Here is an 18,800-nt window from a genome sequence, read left to right on the forward strand (position 1 = left end):
TTGAACTAACATCATGTATAAATTCATAACAAGACATCATACAATAGGTATGGCTGAAACTTACCCTAGCCTCATTTAGGTCACTAAACAACATATAGTATGAGAACTTTGGTTTTCTACTTATCATATTTCATGTAGAGTGACATAAGCATATTTAATTTTTGTTCTAGGGTTTCTAGGGCATTTATCCCTTCATGGCCGAAACACACAATGATCCATTTAGGTCATGGAAAAATTATACAAATATGTGACACAATCAACACATTATCATATTTTCATAAGAAGCACTTTTAACACATTTGGTTTCATTTCTAAGGCCTCTAGGTCTTTTAAACCCTACTTGGCCGAAACTCACAGAATATAAACTTGCTTCAAATAGCCTAAAAGCATGAGAAATTATACAAGTTTCATAGCATGTATATAAAGACAAGCATAATAAACATACATGTGAATTGTGTCTTAGGCTTCCTAGGTTTCTTTCCCTTTTTCTTTTATTTTTCCTTATGGCCGAAACCTACCAATCTCTAAACTAGGTTTTAAGTGGCCTAAAGCATGGAAAACCTAAGTAAGTTTCATGGCAAAAATTACTAAGAACATCATATACAAAGTTGGTTCATAAACAAGCTAGGACCCTTGTGAACTTACATGTCATATATCATGTAACTAATTTTCTATACTCAATTTAAACATAAGAGCATTAAACAACTTTCATATCATAATATCACAGAGGTCTTGAGCATATTAGAATTTTGTTCAAGCTTTTCTAAACTATCCATCTTATCATGGCCGAAAATCTAAAACAAGAGTTCATGAATTTCTAGCAATGTACAACATGCAATTCTTTAAGAGAACTCTATATTCTATCATACAAACATGGTTATTTAAATTTAAAGGTCTTCCTAACCCTAAGCCCTTTTCTTGGCCGAAACATATAAATGGATTTCTTTGGTTCTAAGTAACCTTCAAGCAAGAAAACCAATAAAACCCTTAGTAGTTCATGGGAGAAATTTTGTACTAGTTTAGTTAAACAATATTTTTCCCTAACCTCCTTAACATATTTTTGGCCGAAATTCTAGGGTTAGGTACTCCTCTGATCAAGCATCATTTAAGTATAAAAACATGAAGAAAATATTTCCTACATAGCATAGAAAGAATATCATGAAATAAGGACTTGTTTAAACCATCCTAGATTTGAAAACCCTTTCTTTAGCCGAATTTTCTTAAATTCTTTTCTAGGTTTTCTAATCCTTATAGAATCCGAAAATCACATAAAAGCCTTGTACCACAGGTGAGGGGAAGCTTACATCCTTTTCGCTTGTGGATCTAAGGTATGGTGAAGAAGAAGTAGCTTCTTCTTCTAGTTCCTTTCCCTTGATTCCTTTGCTAAGTCCTCCTTGTATCTTAGGCTTTCTTAGGGAACAAACTTGGTTTTGGGGCCGAAGATGGAGGAGAGGGGACTGTGGTGTTCTCGGTGAGGGAGAGGATGAATGAGAGAAAATGAGAGAAAAATAATTTTCTCTTTTCTTGCTCCCTTTTATGTTAAGGGGGAAGAAGTAGCAAAAATTGATTTTTGCTTTCCTTCTCCCTTAACCCATTTTCTATTTTTCTTACATTTATTTTATTTTCTATTTATTCTCACCATTCATGATAAACTAAGGGGGAATGAATCCCCTTAATTCCTCTTTAAGTTTTCGGCAAAAATCAAAGAGGAAGAGGGAGAGAAAGGGAGGAAGGCAAGTTGCCTTTCTCTTGTTCTTTTCTTGCTTTCTCTTCTTAGATCTTTACTCCTATCTTTATCATGCATTCCCTTTCCTTGCTATCAATATCTTCTCTCTATCCCAATTGGTTTCTACTAGTTAATTCTATGAATTATTATATAAGAGGTTCAAGGTTCAATCCTTGACTTCCTCTTCTTTTTATTTCATTTTATTTCTTTTTGCTTCAACTCACTTCTTATTATTTTTCTAAGGCAAAAATCCCATATTCATATATTTATCTTACAAGCTTAGTGGGTATTACAGTTTGACCAGTGGGGAATGGACATAGTCGGCCCTTTTCCTATGGAACTGGCCAAAGAAAGTTACTGCGCGTAGCTGTGGATTACTTCTCGAAATGGGTGGAAGCCGAGCCGCTAGCAAGGATAACGGAAAGTATGGTCAAGAAGTTCATATGGCAGATATCATTTGCCGATTCGGTATTCCTCGCGGACTCATCTCGGATAATGGGAGGCAGTTCACCAATCAAGAGCTAAAAGAATGGTGTGATGGTTATGGCATTCAGCAAGCTTTTACCTCCGTGGCCTACCCCCAGAGCAACGGACAAGCTGAGGTCACCAACCGGGAAATCCTTCGAATACTGCGTGTGTGACTCAACTATCTGGGAGGCAGTTGGGTGGACGAATTGCCTAGCGTATTATGGGCGCTACGAACGACCCCTAAAGAGGGAACTAGCCTCACTCCTTTCCATCTGGTGTATGGCGAGGAAGCTGTTGTCCCTGTGGAAATTGGTGTTGAGTCCGATCGGATGTTGCACTACGACGAGGGAAATGACGAAAGAAGACGGATGAAACTCGACATGATCGACGAGGTTCGCGACAAGGCAGTTGCCCGGCTGGCACAATACCGACAAAGAATGCGGCAAAGTTATAATATGCGAGTAATCCCTAGATCTTTTCAGGTGGGCAATCTAGTCTGGAAAAGGGTTAAGCCGGTCGGCGACGTCAAAAAGTTGGAAGCTCCATGGGCAGGCCCATTCAAAGTGGTGGAGAAGCTGCAATCAGGCGCCTGCTATTTGGAAGATGCGGAGGGGAGAAGGCTGGATCGACCATGGAATGCAAACCACCTCCAACCTTATAGAGCCGGATGAGAGGTGCGCGAGTGAATTTATGTACCCTTGCATGTATGTATTCTTGTCAGACGCAGGAAGGAAAGAAAAAAATTCGATTTCACCAATCCATTTCTTAACAAGCGCGTCATCGACGGTCGAGCGACGACCTTAAATCCTCGCGTCATTGACGGTCGAGCGGCGACCTTAAACTCTAGCGTCATCGGCGGTCAAGCGGTGACCTTAAACCCTCGCGTAATCGACGGTCGAGTGGCGACCTTAAACTCTCGCGTCATCAGCGGTTGAGCGGTGACCTTAAACCCTCGCGTCATCGTCGGTCGAGCGGCGACCTTAAACCCTCGCGTCATCGATGATCGAGCGGCGACCTTAAACCCTCGCGTCATCGGCGGTTGAGCAGCGACCTTAAACCCTCGCATCATCGGCGGTCGAGCGGCGACCTTAAACGCTCGCGTCATTGGCGGTCGAGCAGCGACCTTAAACCCTCGCATCATCGGCGGTCGAGCGGCCACCTTAAACCCTCGTGTCATCGACGGTCGAGCGGCGTAAAGCTTGCCCTCGTATGATCGATCGACAAGTAAGGACAAGACGATCGCCTAATCATATCTAAAGACCATCGAAATATCGAAGAAAATTATTAAAGATAAGACAAGATCAAATTATGCCTTAAAGGTTTATGCCAATCGGGTACACATGGTGGCAGACAAGTACAGCTCAAAAGATCACTTAGCGGACCGAGCAAAAACAAACACTTTAAAGGGTTCACTCCAAATAAGTCAGGGCATCGTCGGGGATATATAGAGTCATTGAGCTGGTCGCGATCAATTGTAGCGCCGGGCAGGTGCCCCTTTTTCTTGAGCTGATCAAAAATGTTGTCCACGGCGCAGCCAAAGAGTCTAAGAACCCGGGCAACGAACTTATCCACAAAGGTGTCAGACCGGATGTAAGCCACCTTCATCTCCTCGAATCAGCTAGGCTCGCTTTCTTTATGGGCCTCCAAGGCCGAGCGGGCGCTTTCTAGGTCTGCCTTCACCACCGCAAGATCGGCGTCCTTGTCGGATAGCTGGCTTCTTAAAGTGGCTTCTTCGGACTCGTGGGCTTGCCGCTCGGACACAAGCAGACCCTCGGTATTTTTCAACTTGTCTTCTGTCTGCTTTAACTTCTGCTCGAGAGCCCGAGCTTCCACATTTTTCTTCTCCAGATCCTCAATAGCCCTTTGCTTGCGGTTGGTGGCCAGAGTGATTTTGTCCTCAAAGGTGGAGATCTCTTTCTTAAGTCGATCAATATACCCGACCTGCTCGGCGCTCTTACCCCATTCAGCGGTCAGCAGCTCTTCACTCTTAGCCAAGTCAGCCTGTAGCTGAGCCACCTGAGTGTCATTTAGACCATGAGTGGTACCCAACTGGCCGGGGGTTTCCTTCAGCCATTTCAGCTCATCCTCCACAAATGTGAGCCTCTGGCTCATAGCCATGCCGTCCACCCAAAACTGCGAAAGTCAAAATTGGAAGGGGATCAGAAACAAGGCCAAATTAATTGGTACGGAAGCTAAGAGAAAAACTCACGCCGGTGATCTGCCTAGTGTAGCTGTTCGCTAATACACTCGGAGGCGCGACCGCCGCCAGGGCGCGCGCATCTTCCCACACCTCAGCCAAATGGCCTCGGATGATGATCCGGTGTTCAGTCTGATCGGTCGAGCCTCCCGGTGCCGAGAGCTCTTCGGTAGGAAGGTGGAGGGTGGTTGTGACGCGTCTCTGTCCGGTCGCAGTCGAGTGGGAAGAGGCTGACCGGCCCACGCGGGAGGAAGAAGGTACAGGGTTGATGCTCGACCTTAGGATGCGGCCCTGAGCCGACAATGGCGGCAGACTAGTGACGGGAGAGGCAACGAGAGGGTCGGAAGGTGTCCGGTCAGAAGAGATATTGGCGGCCTCCGACAATATCTGGCCGGAAGCACCAGGCCGATCGGTGACCCTCGCTACTGAAGATGCGGAGCGAGCAGCTTTCTCCGCTCAACTCCTCTTGCGCGTATTCTCAAGTGGCGCTTCCGATTGCGAGCCCTCTTCTAGAGCTAATTGATCTGCCGGATGCTCTACGATCGGCGCTCCCATCGCTGCTGCTTCAACTGGCATCAAGCTCGATTCCCCACCGACCTCCTGAGTAGGCCCCTGTTCGGGAAGTATCAGTTTTGGGAGATCTTCCGGCTGAAATCCCCGTTCGGCCAAGACTTCAACCACTACCTTGTCAACATCGGTAGTGGTAAGCTTCGATTGCCCGACCAAGCGCGCTCGCATCATAATGTCGGCTGTAAAATAAAGAAAGAAATCAGTTAGATAAAGAGAAAAGAGGTAAATGAATTGTGTACCTAGGTTGATCGGCTCATCTGGGCTGATCGAACTAAGGCCAAAAAGAGCCAAGACTCCTTCCTCCAGCAACTTGTGAATGTTGAACTTCTGGCCAGCCAGCATGGAGGCAGGAAGTAAGTAGGCAGGAGTGTTCTTGTAGCGAGGCAGCGAAGGTTGAGGCCCCGGCGAAAGTTGTCAAGTGGTTTGGAAGGAGGGTCGGTCTGGGAAGTGGACAAAAAAGAAGTATTCTCTCCAATGCTTATTGGAAGAAGGCATCTTGTCAAAAAAGACCAGGCCCGGTCGAGCTTGCAAGAGGAAGGTGCCCGGCTGATCGAGCAGCTTTGGGTAATAAAAAAAGTGGAAAATCGAAGGGGTTAAGGGGATGCAATGTAAGCAGAATAAGATAATTACCCTACACAAAAGGCGAAAGGAATTCGGGACTAGCTGGGAAAGGGATAAACCGAAGTATTTACAAACATCTAGGATGAAGGGATGAAGAGGAAGCCGCAGACCGACAGCAAATTGATCGCGGAAGAAGCAGACACAGCCGGTCGGCGGAGCGGAAGGCCGATCGGTGACTAGCGGGACATGGATCTCGTAGCCGGGAGGAAGTTCAAAGTTATTAGCTAGGGTTTGAGCATCATCCTCGTCGAACCTGGACTCCATAGTATCGTACCAGGGGCCCGAGGCAGAAGACAAAGGCTGCGATGCATCGACCATGGTGGGAGGAATGAAACGGTAGGAGTCTGGAAGAAGTGCGAAGAGGAGAGGGGGGCGAGAGCAAGAAAAGGAGCTCGTCGGAAAATCGAAGAAGATAGAACAGAAAGGAGCTACAAAAGAAGGCAATATATTCACCCGAGACGAAAGCAACAAGGGAAGTAGAGGGACTTACCGAAGAACACGAAGGAAATCTCTGAAGAACACGGACGAAGTTGCCGGAAACAAAAGCACGGAAGAAGGAAGGCGGTGGCGCCATTTTATCCAGTCCATCGGACTTACAGCCTCCTTCGACTAGACTTAAAGGGGAGGTATGTGATCCGGTGATAACCTAGTAGGGCCCACCTCCAAGGAAAGTCAACGCTTGGGTGGTCGTCAAAGTCAAGAGATGGTCAGCTAAGAGACTCGACGAGCCAAAGTCTCTACAAGCCGATCGACCGAAAGAGTTCAAAGAGGGTCGGTTGAGCCTACAACACACTGAGACCAGAAGCACTCACGCCGATCGGTCTAGATATACTCATAGGAGGTCAGAGAGTTGGTCGGCCGGGTCGATCAAGGGATGTCCAATCAGACTAACAGCTGAAAAATAAGATGGGAGGTACGTGCCGACATCCTTTTGGGAGTCGATGTCGCCGGCTGATGGCGCGGATGGACAGAAAATCGTACGGAAGAAGATTCCGCCGTCATGGTAGAGATACGTTCATCACGTTATGGTAAGATGTCAGGGAGCCTTTCTCGATGTTAGCTTTTGGGGAAAGTTTGGGGATACGCGTTCACCCGGGAAGCGTGTAGGCAGCCCGTCAGAGCTCTATATAAGGAGGGAAGCAGCCATCCGAGGAGGTACGCGCATACGTCTTTTGGCACCACCATTCACTTCTTTGCTTCCTCTATTCTCTTCACTTGCTGGTGTGTGACTTGAGCGTCTGAGGGCAGTCGCCGGGAACCCCCTCTCGGCTTGGCACTAACGACTTGTGGTTGCAGGAGCGAGGGAGCATCAATGTAGACGAAGAGTCACCTCAGCGTTGTTCCCCGGTGGCCATCTATTTAGCTTCAGGGCAGGATCAGGCGCTAAACACATAGAAAATGTAGCGAAAAAACTAACTAGATCCTTTCCAAAAGATTCATGTGATGGAGAAAAACACATATACTAAGTTTGATGAGAGGGAGTTATACCTTTGTTGCGTGCTCTTTGCAATCCTAACAGTAACTTTTCTTTGGATGTAGATCTCAGCGAGATCAAATGTTCGCGCCTCTATGGTATCCACACGAATACGTCTTTCATCCATCTCACGAACTCAAGAAGTGGCGAAGAATACCAACCAAGGTTGTACTAGCAACAACAAGGATGGTTCAGCTAAGAGCAAGAATTTAGCCAAGAGGAAGAAGAGGAGGAAGAAGGAGAAGATGAAGTGTCTCACTTTTTCATCATCTAAAAAATTCAATCAAAAAGCCTATTTATATTCATCCAATAAATACCAAGGGTTTTTGTCTTTTTGTATTCCTCTTAATGGGTTGGATTATTATATTTGATTAACCATTAATTCAATAACCCAATAAGTCTAATCCATTAATCTAATGTGTCTAATTCGGATTAGACTCAATCCAATGTGTGTATTCAATCAAGTCTAACTCAATGAGTAATTCAAAAAGCCTAATCATCTCATAATTAGCTCTTAGGGCTAATACTAATACCATTAAGGGTGGTGAGAAAGACTCGATACTTGACCACCTTTGTATACTAGTGCAGCAAAGTTGCATTTTCAAAACTGCATAGGTGATCCTTCAGAAAAGTAGTGTTATTATACTCATGGATGTGGAGCAGCCGGAAGTGCCAAGGTAGCTCCTCCTTTAAGATGTTCTCGGTGAATGACATTTGCCATGCAACCACTTTTCTAGCCGGTAACGACCTGACCAGTTCATTGCTAATGGGTTATTTATCAATTTAATAAATTGAAGTGGCTCCCCTAGAGCTTTGTTATAGGCTTAGCTACTGACACCATTTTGATTAACGTCCTCTCCTCTTCTTCCCCCACTTGAGAAGTAGGGCCTTGTCGTAGGGTTGCTTCGATAACTATAACCACCCTTTGTGAGAGTTTCTCCCAGAGAACCAAGCCTCTAGTTGTTTCAATGGTTGTCAGTGCTATTGGAATGTATACTAAAAGCCTAGTTTTTTGTATAAATATTTACTTATAAATAAGAATCATATTGGTTAAATATCTACATTTATAAGTTAAGTGCAGTTGTTCGATTAATTTTTATTGTAGATAACATGGTGTGTCGTGTCACACACAGTAGATCATGTTATTAATTCCTTATAAATTATAAACAGTAGCTCACGACTAAGATGGAAAGGAACAAACCATTGGAATAGTCATAGTGTAATTAGGTATTAATTTATCTTGATTGATAAATTACACTAGTACACTCTGAGTGTATTGAGCAGGACCATTTATGGTAAGTTCTTTTTATACTGACTTAATAAAAGAACAAGACCTTAGTTATTATGAAAGTGTGTGTTAGACCACATGATTGTTTTGATGTGATCAACCAAGTTGGTTAGATCCTGCTTTGTGTTTGATCCTTGTGTCTGAGTGTGCAGGAGTTTAGGAGCGTAGGAAGTCAAGCGGAAGACGCAGCTAGCGAGAAGGACGGCACGGGAAGGGAGCCGACGGGCTCGATGCGTCCGAAGGACGAGAGAGCTGCGGAAGAGTACACCGGTGGGTGAGAAGAACGTGCGCAACGTTTGAGGGATGTAAAGCCGAGACGGAAGACTGCTTGAGGAGAAGGCCGGAAATTGGGTTCGGGTGTGCCCTATTTCAGTTGGCCGGAATCACCCAAAAGAACGAAGTTCTAGCGAGAAGGACGGCACGGGAAGGGAGCCGACGGGCTCGATGCGTCCGAAGGACGAGAGAGCTGCGGAAGAGTACACCGGTGGGTGAGAAGAACGTGCGCAACGTTTGAGGGACGTAAAGCCGGGACGGAAGACTGCTTGAGGAGAAGGCCAGAAATTGGGTTCGGGTGTGCCCTATTTCAGTTGGTCGGAATCACCCAAAAGAACGAAACTTCGGAAGTCGAAGCAAAGAAGCAAGCTGGAAAAGCTGCCAGCTTGGAGGCACCTCCATCAGGCATTGGAGGCACCTCCAGCTTAAAGGCGCCTTCAGTCCTTGTTGAAGGCGCCTTCAACATGTCAAATGTGACCGTTTACGTTTCGGATAAAGTTTTATCTGCCTACTCGATGGAGGCGCCTTGGACCTCTATTGGAGGCGCCTTGGACCTCTATTAGGGCACCTTGGACATCCGAGATAGAATTTTCAGGGGCTATAAAAGGACTCCTGGACCTAGGAATTATTCATTAATTGTTCTTTCAACTCTATAGTCATTCCTAGCAACTTGTCTGAGCTTTCCATTGTATAAAAGGCTTCTCCGCCTTCATAGAAGGAGATCTTTTTAGAACATTTTTCTTCTGCCTTGGATTAACAACCGTCTTGGTTGTAATCAAGTAAATTGCTGAGTTCTTTTTATTTATTTCTGTTAAGTTTAATTTTTAATTATTGCTATCTTTTTGAGTTGAAAGACGAGGAGGGTATACTTTATTTTTTTTCAAGCAATTCACCCCCTCTTGCCGGCCTCCGCTGCACCTACAATTGGTATCAGATCTAGACCGCCTCAGAAGGACTAACCGCCGACTGAAGCACGAAGATCAAGAAGATGGCCAAAACAAGCATTCATCCCCCGAAGTTTGACGGAGACTTAGCGACGTGGAAACGCCGGATGGAGGTATTTTTTAAAACCGACTTCGATATTTTACTAACTATGAGTTCCACCTGCTTAGTGTACTACCACGACAAGAGGTAAGTCGGATCGGAAGCTACGACTCCGTGAAAGACCTCTGGGAAAGATTCCTAGAGCTTCATGAAGGTACATCCGAAGCAAAGCTTGCAAGACGCGATATCCTCCGGACTCAACTTACGAACATCCGGATGAACCAAGGCGAGAAGGTAGCACAACTCCAAGCAAGGATTAAGGAGTTGATAACTCAACTAAGCAACCTTAGAGAAGAAGTAACGAACCGAGACTCGATCCAATACGCGCTCAACGCCTTCCCCAGAACTCCAGAATGGGCGTCCTTAGTAGATGCATACTATATCTCTAAGGACTTCGAGGTAAGTACTTTAGAAAATTTATTTTCAACTTTTGAACTTCACGAATCTCGGATTGCAGAGCCCAATGAAGTGGAGAAAACAAGTTAGAACATTACCTTAAAGGCAAGACCAAACGATTCTGACTCCGAACCCTCGATCGACCAATCAAAAGCGACACTACTGGTAAAGCGTTTCAATGAGTTTTTCAATTCTAATAAATTTAGATCGCAGACAAAGAGGCATGAGCGAAAGAGAAGAATGGTTCGTTGCTACAACTGCAACGAAGAAGGGCACATCAAAGATAACTGCCCAAAATTGAAGAAAAGGGAAAGAGTAAAGGAAAAGCAACAATCTTCCTCCCAACAAAAGAACCTGAAGGCCACTTGGTCAGATTCGTCTTCTTCCGAATCAGATGTCGAAGCCTTCTCGGGGTTAGCGCTAATGGCTAACCATCAGCTAGAAGAAGAGTCACGCTCAGAGAAGAGCATAGATGAAGGAGGAGAAACATCAGAGGAAGAAAGCTGTAATGAAGGGGGAGCATCACCAAGTCAGGTAAGTAAGGTACGTAATCTAACCCCGACTCAGTCCTTTCAATTTATTAAGTCTCTTTTTAAATATTTATTCAAATTAGAAAAAGAGAATGCTAACTTAAATAGAATTTTAGATAAATTAAAATCAGAAAATGATAATTTAAAATTAGAAATTGAAAATTTGAAAACTGATGCATGTTTTAAAACAAATATTTTTCAAAAGTCAAAACTTAGGATTTATGGAAAATTAAACTGGTATGTTAAACATCATCAAGGTCAACTTAGGAAAATACCCAAGAATTATATACCCCCTAAGTTTCTGGTTAATCCAGTAGGAAGGAACCTCTATTGGGTTCCAAAAGCTTTATTAGACTAAATTTCTTTTATTATTAAAGCTTCCAGCAAGAAAATTAAACGTTAAAATTTTTCTATGAAGCTTTGTCTATGGAAGTGGTTGTTGCTCCAATAACTAAGAAGACCTAGTGCCTCGCCACGACTTGGAAGTTGAAATATTGAAATAAAATATTTAATTAACTTTCTGAAAAAGTATTAAACAAGAATTAAATAATGCTTTGAAAGTTTTTCAAATATTGTCTTTGAAAATCTTCAAAAATTTTACTTAGAATTTTTTTAAGGTCATTTTTTTGGATTTTTTTAAATTCTAAAAATTCATTTTAGTTAGAATATTTTTTAGAAAATTCTAAAAATTCATTTTGCTCAGAAATTCATACTCTCTTATTATTACCCCGTTTTTGCTGTGATCAAAGGGGAGAGAAAAGGTACAAGTTTAGGGGGAGAGAATTTTTTCAAAAATTTGAGTTTTAAATTTTTTTTCTAAAATATTCTGTTTAACTCTAAATTAAATAGTTGCAATTTTATTGATTGTAAATTTATGATTAATATGTTAATTTAAGTAATTTTCTTTAAAATTACTGTTGTCTATTTTTACCCTAACTTGAACTTGGGTTAATGCACATCAAAAAGGGGGAGATTGTTAGACCTCGTGGTTGTTTTGATGCGATCAACCAAGTTGATTAGGTCCTGCTTTGTGTTTGATCCCTGTGTCTGAGTGTGCAGGAGCTTAGGAGCGTAGGAAGTCGAGCGGAAGACGCAGCTAGCGAGAAGGACGACACGGGAAGGGAGCTAACGGGCTCGATGCGTCTGAAGGACGAGAGAGCTGTGGAAGAGTACACCGATGGGAGAGAAGAACGTGTGCGGCGTTCGAGGGACGTAAAGCCGGGACGGAAGACTGCTCGAGGAGAAGGTCAGAAATTGGGTTCGGGTGAGCCCTATTTTGGTTGGCTGGAATCACTCAAAAGAACGGAACTTCGGAAGTCGAAGCAAAGAAGCACACTGAAAAAGCTGTCAGCTTGGAGGCACCTTCATCAGGCATTGGAGGCGCCTCCAGCTTGAAGGCGCCTTCAATCCTTGTTGAAGGCGCCTTCAACAGGTTAAATGTGACCGATTGCATTTCGGATAAAGTTTTATCCACCTACTCGATGGAGGCACCTTGGACCTCTATTTGAGGCGCCTTGGACATCCAAGAGAGAATTTCCAGGGGCTATAAAAGGACCCCTGGACCTAGGAATTATTTATCAATTGTTCTTTCAACTCTGTAGTCATTCATAGCAACTTGTCTGAGCTTTCCATTGTATAAAAGGCTTCTCCACCTTCAGAGAATGAGATTTTTTCAGAGCGCTTTTCTTCTGCCTTGGATTAACAACCGTGTAGGTTGTAACCAAGTAAATTTCTGAGTTCTTTTTCTTTATTTCTATTAAGTTTAATTTTTAATTATTGCTATCTTTTTTAGTTGAAAGACGAGGAGGGTATACTTTAATTTTTTCAGGCAATTCACCCCCCTCTTACCGGCCTCCGCTGCACCTACAGTGTGTGCTCTTAAATCCTAATATAATAACAAGCACATATATTTAGTATTTATTTTTTTTTTACTTATCAAAGGGTGATATTTAACTTGATAAATCAATAGGCCCGATAAGTTAGAAAATGATATTACTTATAGTGTGTGTTGTTGATTATAGAAGGAAACTGTGCCCTACTAATCTAGGTTGATAATGCCCCCGAGAGGAACTCATAAGGATTGTCATGTTAAACCCTACAGGTAGACTTAGTCCGACACGAAAATAAGGTTGAGTGGTATTACTCTTGGACTAAGATATTAATTAAAGTGAGTTGTCAGTAACTCAATTAATTAGTGGGCATCCGACATCTTAAACACAGGGAGATTAACACACTTATGATAAGAAGGAGCCTAAAATATAATTTGGGATTGGTGCGGTAGTTCAATAATAATTCTTTAGTGGCATGAATTATTATTTATGAAATTAAGTTGGGTGTTCAGGGCGAACACGGGAAGCTTAATTTCATCGGGAGACCAAAATCAATTCCTCCTCTCAGTCCCTATCGTAGCCTCTTATTAATAAAGTATTATACCCACCTATACCCACCTTTATACCCATCCTAAGGTGGTCGGCCAAGCAAGCTTGGAACCCAAGCTTGGGCCCACCAACAAATAGGATGAGCCAAGTTGTGTGGCCGGCCCTAGCTTGAATCCAAGCTTGGTGTGGCCGGCCACATTAAATTAAAAAGGATTTTATTTTTTAAATCTTTCTTATATGGATACCATGGTTTTAAAAGAGAGTTTAAAATTTAAATCTTTCCTTTTATAGATTTCTATAAAATATTAAGTGAAAGGTTTGATATCTTTCCTTATTTGTAGTTAAAAGGGAGGTTTTAATTTTTGATAAAATTTTCCTTTTATGAAACCATCCTCATGATTTTAAAAGAGAGTTTTAAAATTAAATCTTTCCTTTTATAGTTTCTACAAAAGATTAAGAAAAAATTTGATATCTTTCCTTATTTGTAGATTGAAAGGAAGTTTTAAATTTTTGATAAAACTTTCCTTTTATGAAACCATGTTCATGATTTTAAAAGAGAGTTTTAAAATTAAAATTTTTCTATTATAGTTTCTACAAAAGATTAAGAAAACATTTGATATCTTTCCTTATTTGTAGATTGAGAGGAAGATTTTAATTTTAAAGATAACTTTCCTTTTTGGAAATCATCCATATGTTTTAATAGAGAGATTTTAATTTATAAAATTCCCTTTTATAACCAACCATGAAGGGAAAAATTAATAGAGAAATTTTTATTTTAAAAATTTCCGAAAACAAATTAGGAAGTTTTAATTCTTGTGATTAAAACTTTCCTTGCTTGGAGAAGTAGAGGTGGCCGGCCACTTTAATAAAAGAAAAGGAAATTGGTTTTTATCAATTAAATTTTCCTTTTCATGGCAAAGAAAATAAGGAAGTTTTTATTAAAACTTTCCTTATTTGCCAAGACCAAGGATTATAAAAGAGAGGGAGGGGGTGCCTTCACAAAGATAACTCTCTTCTATTTTTCCTCTCTCTTTTCCTCCTTGGTGGTGGTCGGCCCTAGCATCTTCTCCTCCTTTTCTTCCTCCTTTGTGGCCAAACCTCATCAATCTCAAGGAGTTTGTTTTGGTGGCCGGATCTAGCTTGGAGAAGAAGAAGAGAAAGGAGGATTTTGTTTCCTAGTTTTCCTTGGAGCTTGGTTGGTGGCCAAGACTTGTTTTTCTTGGAAAAAGTTGCTTGACCGAAACTTGGAAGAAGGAAGAAGAAGTGCTTGGGTGGTTTTCGTCTCGGTAGATTGTTGCCCACACAACGTCCAAGATAAGAAGAGGAATACGATAGAAGATCAAGAGGTTGTTTCTTACAAAGAAAGGTATAACTAGTAATTCTTTTCCGCATCATACTAGTTTTTCTTTGTATGGATTTTGAAATACCAAACACAAGAGGTTAGTGATTCTAGATTTTCAGATTTGTAATTCAAAGTTGTGTTTCTTTTATTTTATTTGTTGATCTTGTGATTTGATTGTTCCTTTTGGTTAAACCTAAGGTTATATAAGAAAATTAAATATTGAATTTCGTTTAGAGGTTTTGTCGAGGTAGTGGTGGATGTTCCCATACCCAAGAAGGCCAAGTGCCTCGCCATGTTTGACCTGGGAGCCAATTTCTGAAATAAATATTTAATTAAATGTGTAACCTAGGTGGATTTGGATCTATAATGTTAAGTATCGTTTGCGATCTAAGTCTAAACCTCTAAGAACAGATAAGTTAAATTTGGAATCAATAATGTTAAGTTTCATTTGCGATTCTGAATTTAATTTCTAAAGAACACAATAGATTGTTAGAAAATGTTCAGGACTTATACAAAATTTTTGTACAATGGAACCGATATGATCTTCCTAGGACCAACCAACAATTGGTATCAGAGCTAGGATTTGTCTTTGTGTGTTCGGTTTTCAGTTTAATTATGCACATGCCATACATAATTTAGGCAGGATAATAGTAGGATGTGCTAACTTTGTGGTTGTAAGCTCTAACTATTATGACTTATAGATATTGTGTGTGATTGGACCCTTGGACATGTCAAGGGCATTTTTGTGTGTGCATGATTGTATGTACTAAATACAGCAGGAGCTGTATTAGTTTTAGGATTTTACATTTTTGTTTAGATCTAGATTACATGTACATTCCTTTGTGGAATATAGGATCGATATATGTAAAATTCTATTTTTGTCGCGGATCGTATCCTTGCGAGACGTGGTACTATTTAAGGACCAGAGGCACAGCGGAAAAGGAAGCTCGATGGACCTGACGGCATGAACCCTAGGGCTGGCAGCACGTAAAGGACAGTGATGGAAAAGGCCATAATAGTTGAAAAATTAATTTCCATATTTATTGCTTTTATTTACTGTCATGTATATGATGTGTGCTTGCTAGGTTAAAATTCCTCACCTTAAATAACTAAGTGGGAGAGGGATTTTTAAATAAATTCCACGGTCTTCATTACTGGTTTGTAAGTGATGCAACAAGCTTGCGTGTTGGGTCTGAGTGTCTCCCTCCACAACGGATGGGTTTGTTGCGGATCACTAGATCAAACTTCCTTTATGGATGGTTATAGGAAATTATTTAGGAGCGTGTGATCTTCTCCAACTGAAGGGGCATAATCCTATTTAATGGACTAAGTATCAAGTAATGGTATACACTTAGACGCATTCAATAGTATCCTCCCCAACGGAGTCACTGCTATTATTTTGCGTGACCAAAGGAATACCAACTATTAATTTATCATGAAGCTAGGTGAACCCCCCCTCTTACAAATGTCTGAATTTGTATATGTCCATACTAACATGGCATACATAATTCACGGTGTTTGAGGTAATTTTATTTGTCATAAAGTTAGGATGACAAGATAATAAAATGGGTAAAATCTCCTCTTACAAATATTTGAATTTGTATATGTCCACACTAACGTGGCATACAAAATTTATGGTGTTTGAGGTAATTTAAGGTTGACAAGATAATTAATGGGTAAAACCCTCCTTTTACAAATGTTTGATTTTGTATACGTCCACACTAACGTGCCATACAAAATTCACGGTGTTAGAGGTGTTGGTGAATTTAAATGATATTGTTTTGAGGAATCAATATTATTTTAAAATTCAATGTTTTGACCAAATATTTGTTCAAAGACAAACCAACTATTAATTTTATTTATCATAAAGTTAGGTTGACAAGATAATAAAATTAATGGATAAATCACAAGGATTTTGAGGTGTTGGTCTTGACCAAATATTTTTGTGATTCTTAGGATTTCAAATGTTTGTCAATCCCCTAGTTGTTATACTATAGAATAGATTTAGTAGTCCCAATTATAATGATTGGAAATAAAACTTGGACACTAAGGTGGACTATCCTCTCAGAACTGAGAATAATAAAGGTGTATTTTATTCATTAGTTGTTGAAACATGTTTAGTGGTGTTATCTACCGGTACCTGGTGTGTAGATACGGGAGCCACTGATCATGTCTGCAATTCATTACAGGAGTTCCAGGAAACCCGACAACTATATGAAGGGGAAATCACCGTCTACATGGGCACTGCTGCAAAAGTAGCAGTTGTTGCAGTAGGAGAAGTTTATCCTCCGATAGGAATAAAACATGGATTTTGAGAAATTGTCTTTTCATGCCAAGTTTAGAAAGAACTAGATTTCAGTCTCTAAACTATTCAAAGAACTTGATATTCTGTCTCTTTTGATAACAAAGTTGTTATCAAGAAAAAGAGGAAAGTTATCTGTTCTGATACGTTGGTTGGCAATTTATATAAATCCAATAAATTCCATGATGCAACAAATAGAAATTAATAACACATCTTCTAACTCTAATAAAAGAAAGCAACCTTCGGAAATGAATCAATCATATCTTTGGCATCTAAGGCTAGGTCATATTAACTTGAGTACGATTCAAAGGATAATAGTCGATGAACTTTTGGGTTCATTGGTGGTGTAAAACTTTCCAACTTGCGAGTCTTGCTTGGAAGAAAAAATGACCGAGAGGCATTTTAAGTCTAAGGTGTATATAGCCAAAGATGTGTTGGAATTGGTTCATTCTGATTTGTGAGGACCTATGACTATCAAGGCAAGAGGTGGTTTAGAATATTTCGTCTCTTTTATAGACGACTATTCGAGATATGGGTGCATTTACTTGATGCGCCGCAAGTCTAAGTACTTTGATAAGTTCAAAGAGTGCAGGGCTGATGCGGAGAAATGTCAAGGTAAAAGTACCAAGACACTGCAGTGAAATCATAGTGGCGAGTACCTCTTAGGAGAGTTTAGGAGACACTTATCAGAAGTCGGGATTAAATCCCAACTGATTGCACCTGGTACACCCCAACAGAATGGTGTGGCAGAAAGAAGGTATAGGATTCTTATGGAAATAATTAGATCAATGATGAGTTATTCAGAATTACCAAATTCATTTTGAGGATATACTCTGGAAATGGAAGTGAATAAAGTACCTTCTAAATCAGAACCCACTACTCCCATAGAATTATAGAATAGGCGTAAGCCTAGTCTAAAACATATTCGGATTTAGGGTAGTCCAGCATATGTGCTGAAGGGAGACACTGATAAGTTGGAATTAAGAACAAGAGTTCACTTGTTTATGGGTTATCCTAGAGAAACTAAAGGAGGTTTATAGTCCTAAAAATCAGAAGGTCATTGTTAGCACCAATGCTCGATTTTTAGAAGAGGACTATGTAATGAACCACATGCCCATAAGTAAATTTATTCTTAAGAAAATAATAAAGGACACGTCTAATCTAGTACCAACAGTACAAGATGAGATACCACAAGAAACTGTAACATGTGTCACAAATAATGCACAATTACAGATAGTGTCTCGTCGTAGTGGGAGGGTTGTTAGGCAACCTGAAAGATTCATGTTTTGGGAGAGTTTTTGGACTTGATCCCTGGTGAACATGAACCTGATCCCCGGACATATGACGAAGCACTCCAAGATAAAGATGCAACATCTTGGCAAAGAGCAATGAATACTGAAATACAATCTACGTATTCTAATAAAGTCTGGGAGCTTGTAGAACCACCAAATGGTGTAAAAGCCATTGGATATAAATAGGTCTACAATAGGAAAAGAGGGATAGATGGAAAGGTGGAAACTTTCAAAGCAAGGCTTGTTGAAAAAGGGAACTTTTTCACCGGTAGCCATGCTTAAGTCTATCTGGATTCTTTTATCTATTGCTACTCATATGGATTATGAGATTTGGCAAATGGATGTCAAAGACAGCTTTCCTTAATGGAAGTCTTGAAGAAAGCATCCATATGGAGCAACCAGAAGGGTTCATTGCGAAAGGCAAAGAGCATCTAGTAAGTAAGCTTAATCGACCTATTTATAGACTGAAGCAAAGTTTCAAGGTCTTGAAACATCCGATTTAATGAAGTAATTCAGACCTATGGATTTATTTAGTGTCCGGATGAGTCTTGTGTGCACAAGAAGTGTGATGGAAACGTGGTGGTATTTCTTGTACTATACATAGATGACATATTTGGTAGTTGGAAACAATATCAGAGTGTTGTCAGAAGTAAGGGTATGGTTGTCCAAACAATTCGATATGAAAGACTTGGGAGAATGCACATATTTTTAGGATCAAAGTAATAAGGGATCGCAAGAAAAGAATATTATGATTATCCCAAGCTTCATAAAACTTTACTTTAGGAAGTGAAGCCATAACAATGGATGAGTGTTAAGCATAGGTGCTTTTCGGATTCCACCATAGAAGCTGAATGGCTCAGAAACTTCATGATGAACTTAGACATGATTTCTGGTTTGCC

This window comes from Zingiber officinale, chromosome 2A (assembly GCF_018446385.1).
Source record: "Zingiber officinale cultivar Zhangliang chromosome 2A, Zo_v1.1, whole genome shotgun sequence".
Lineage (NCBI taxonomy): Eukaryota > Viridiplantae > Streptophyta > Magnoliopsida > Zingiberales > Zingiberaceae > Zingiber > Zingiber officinale.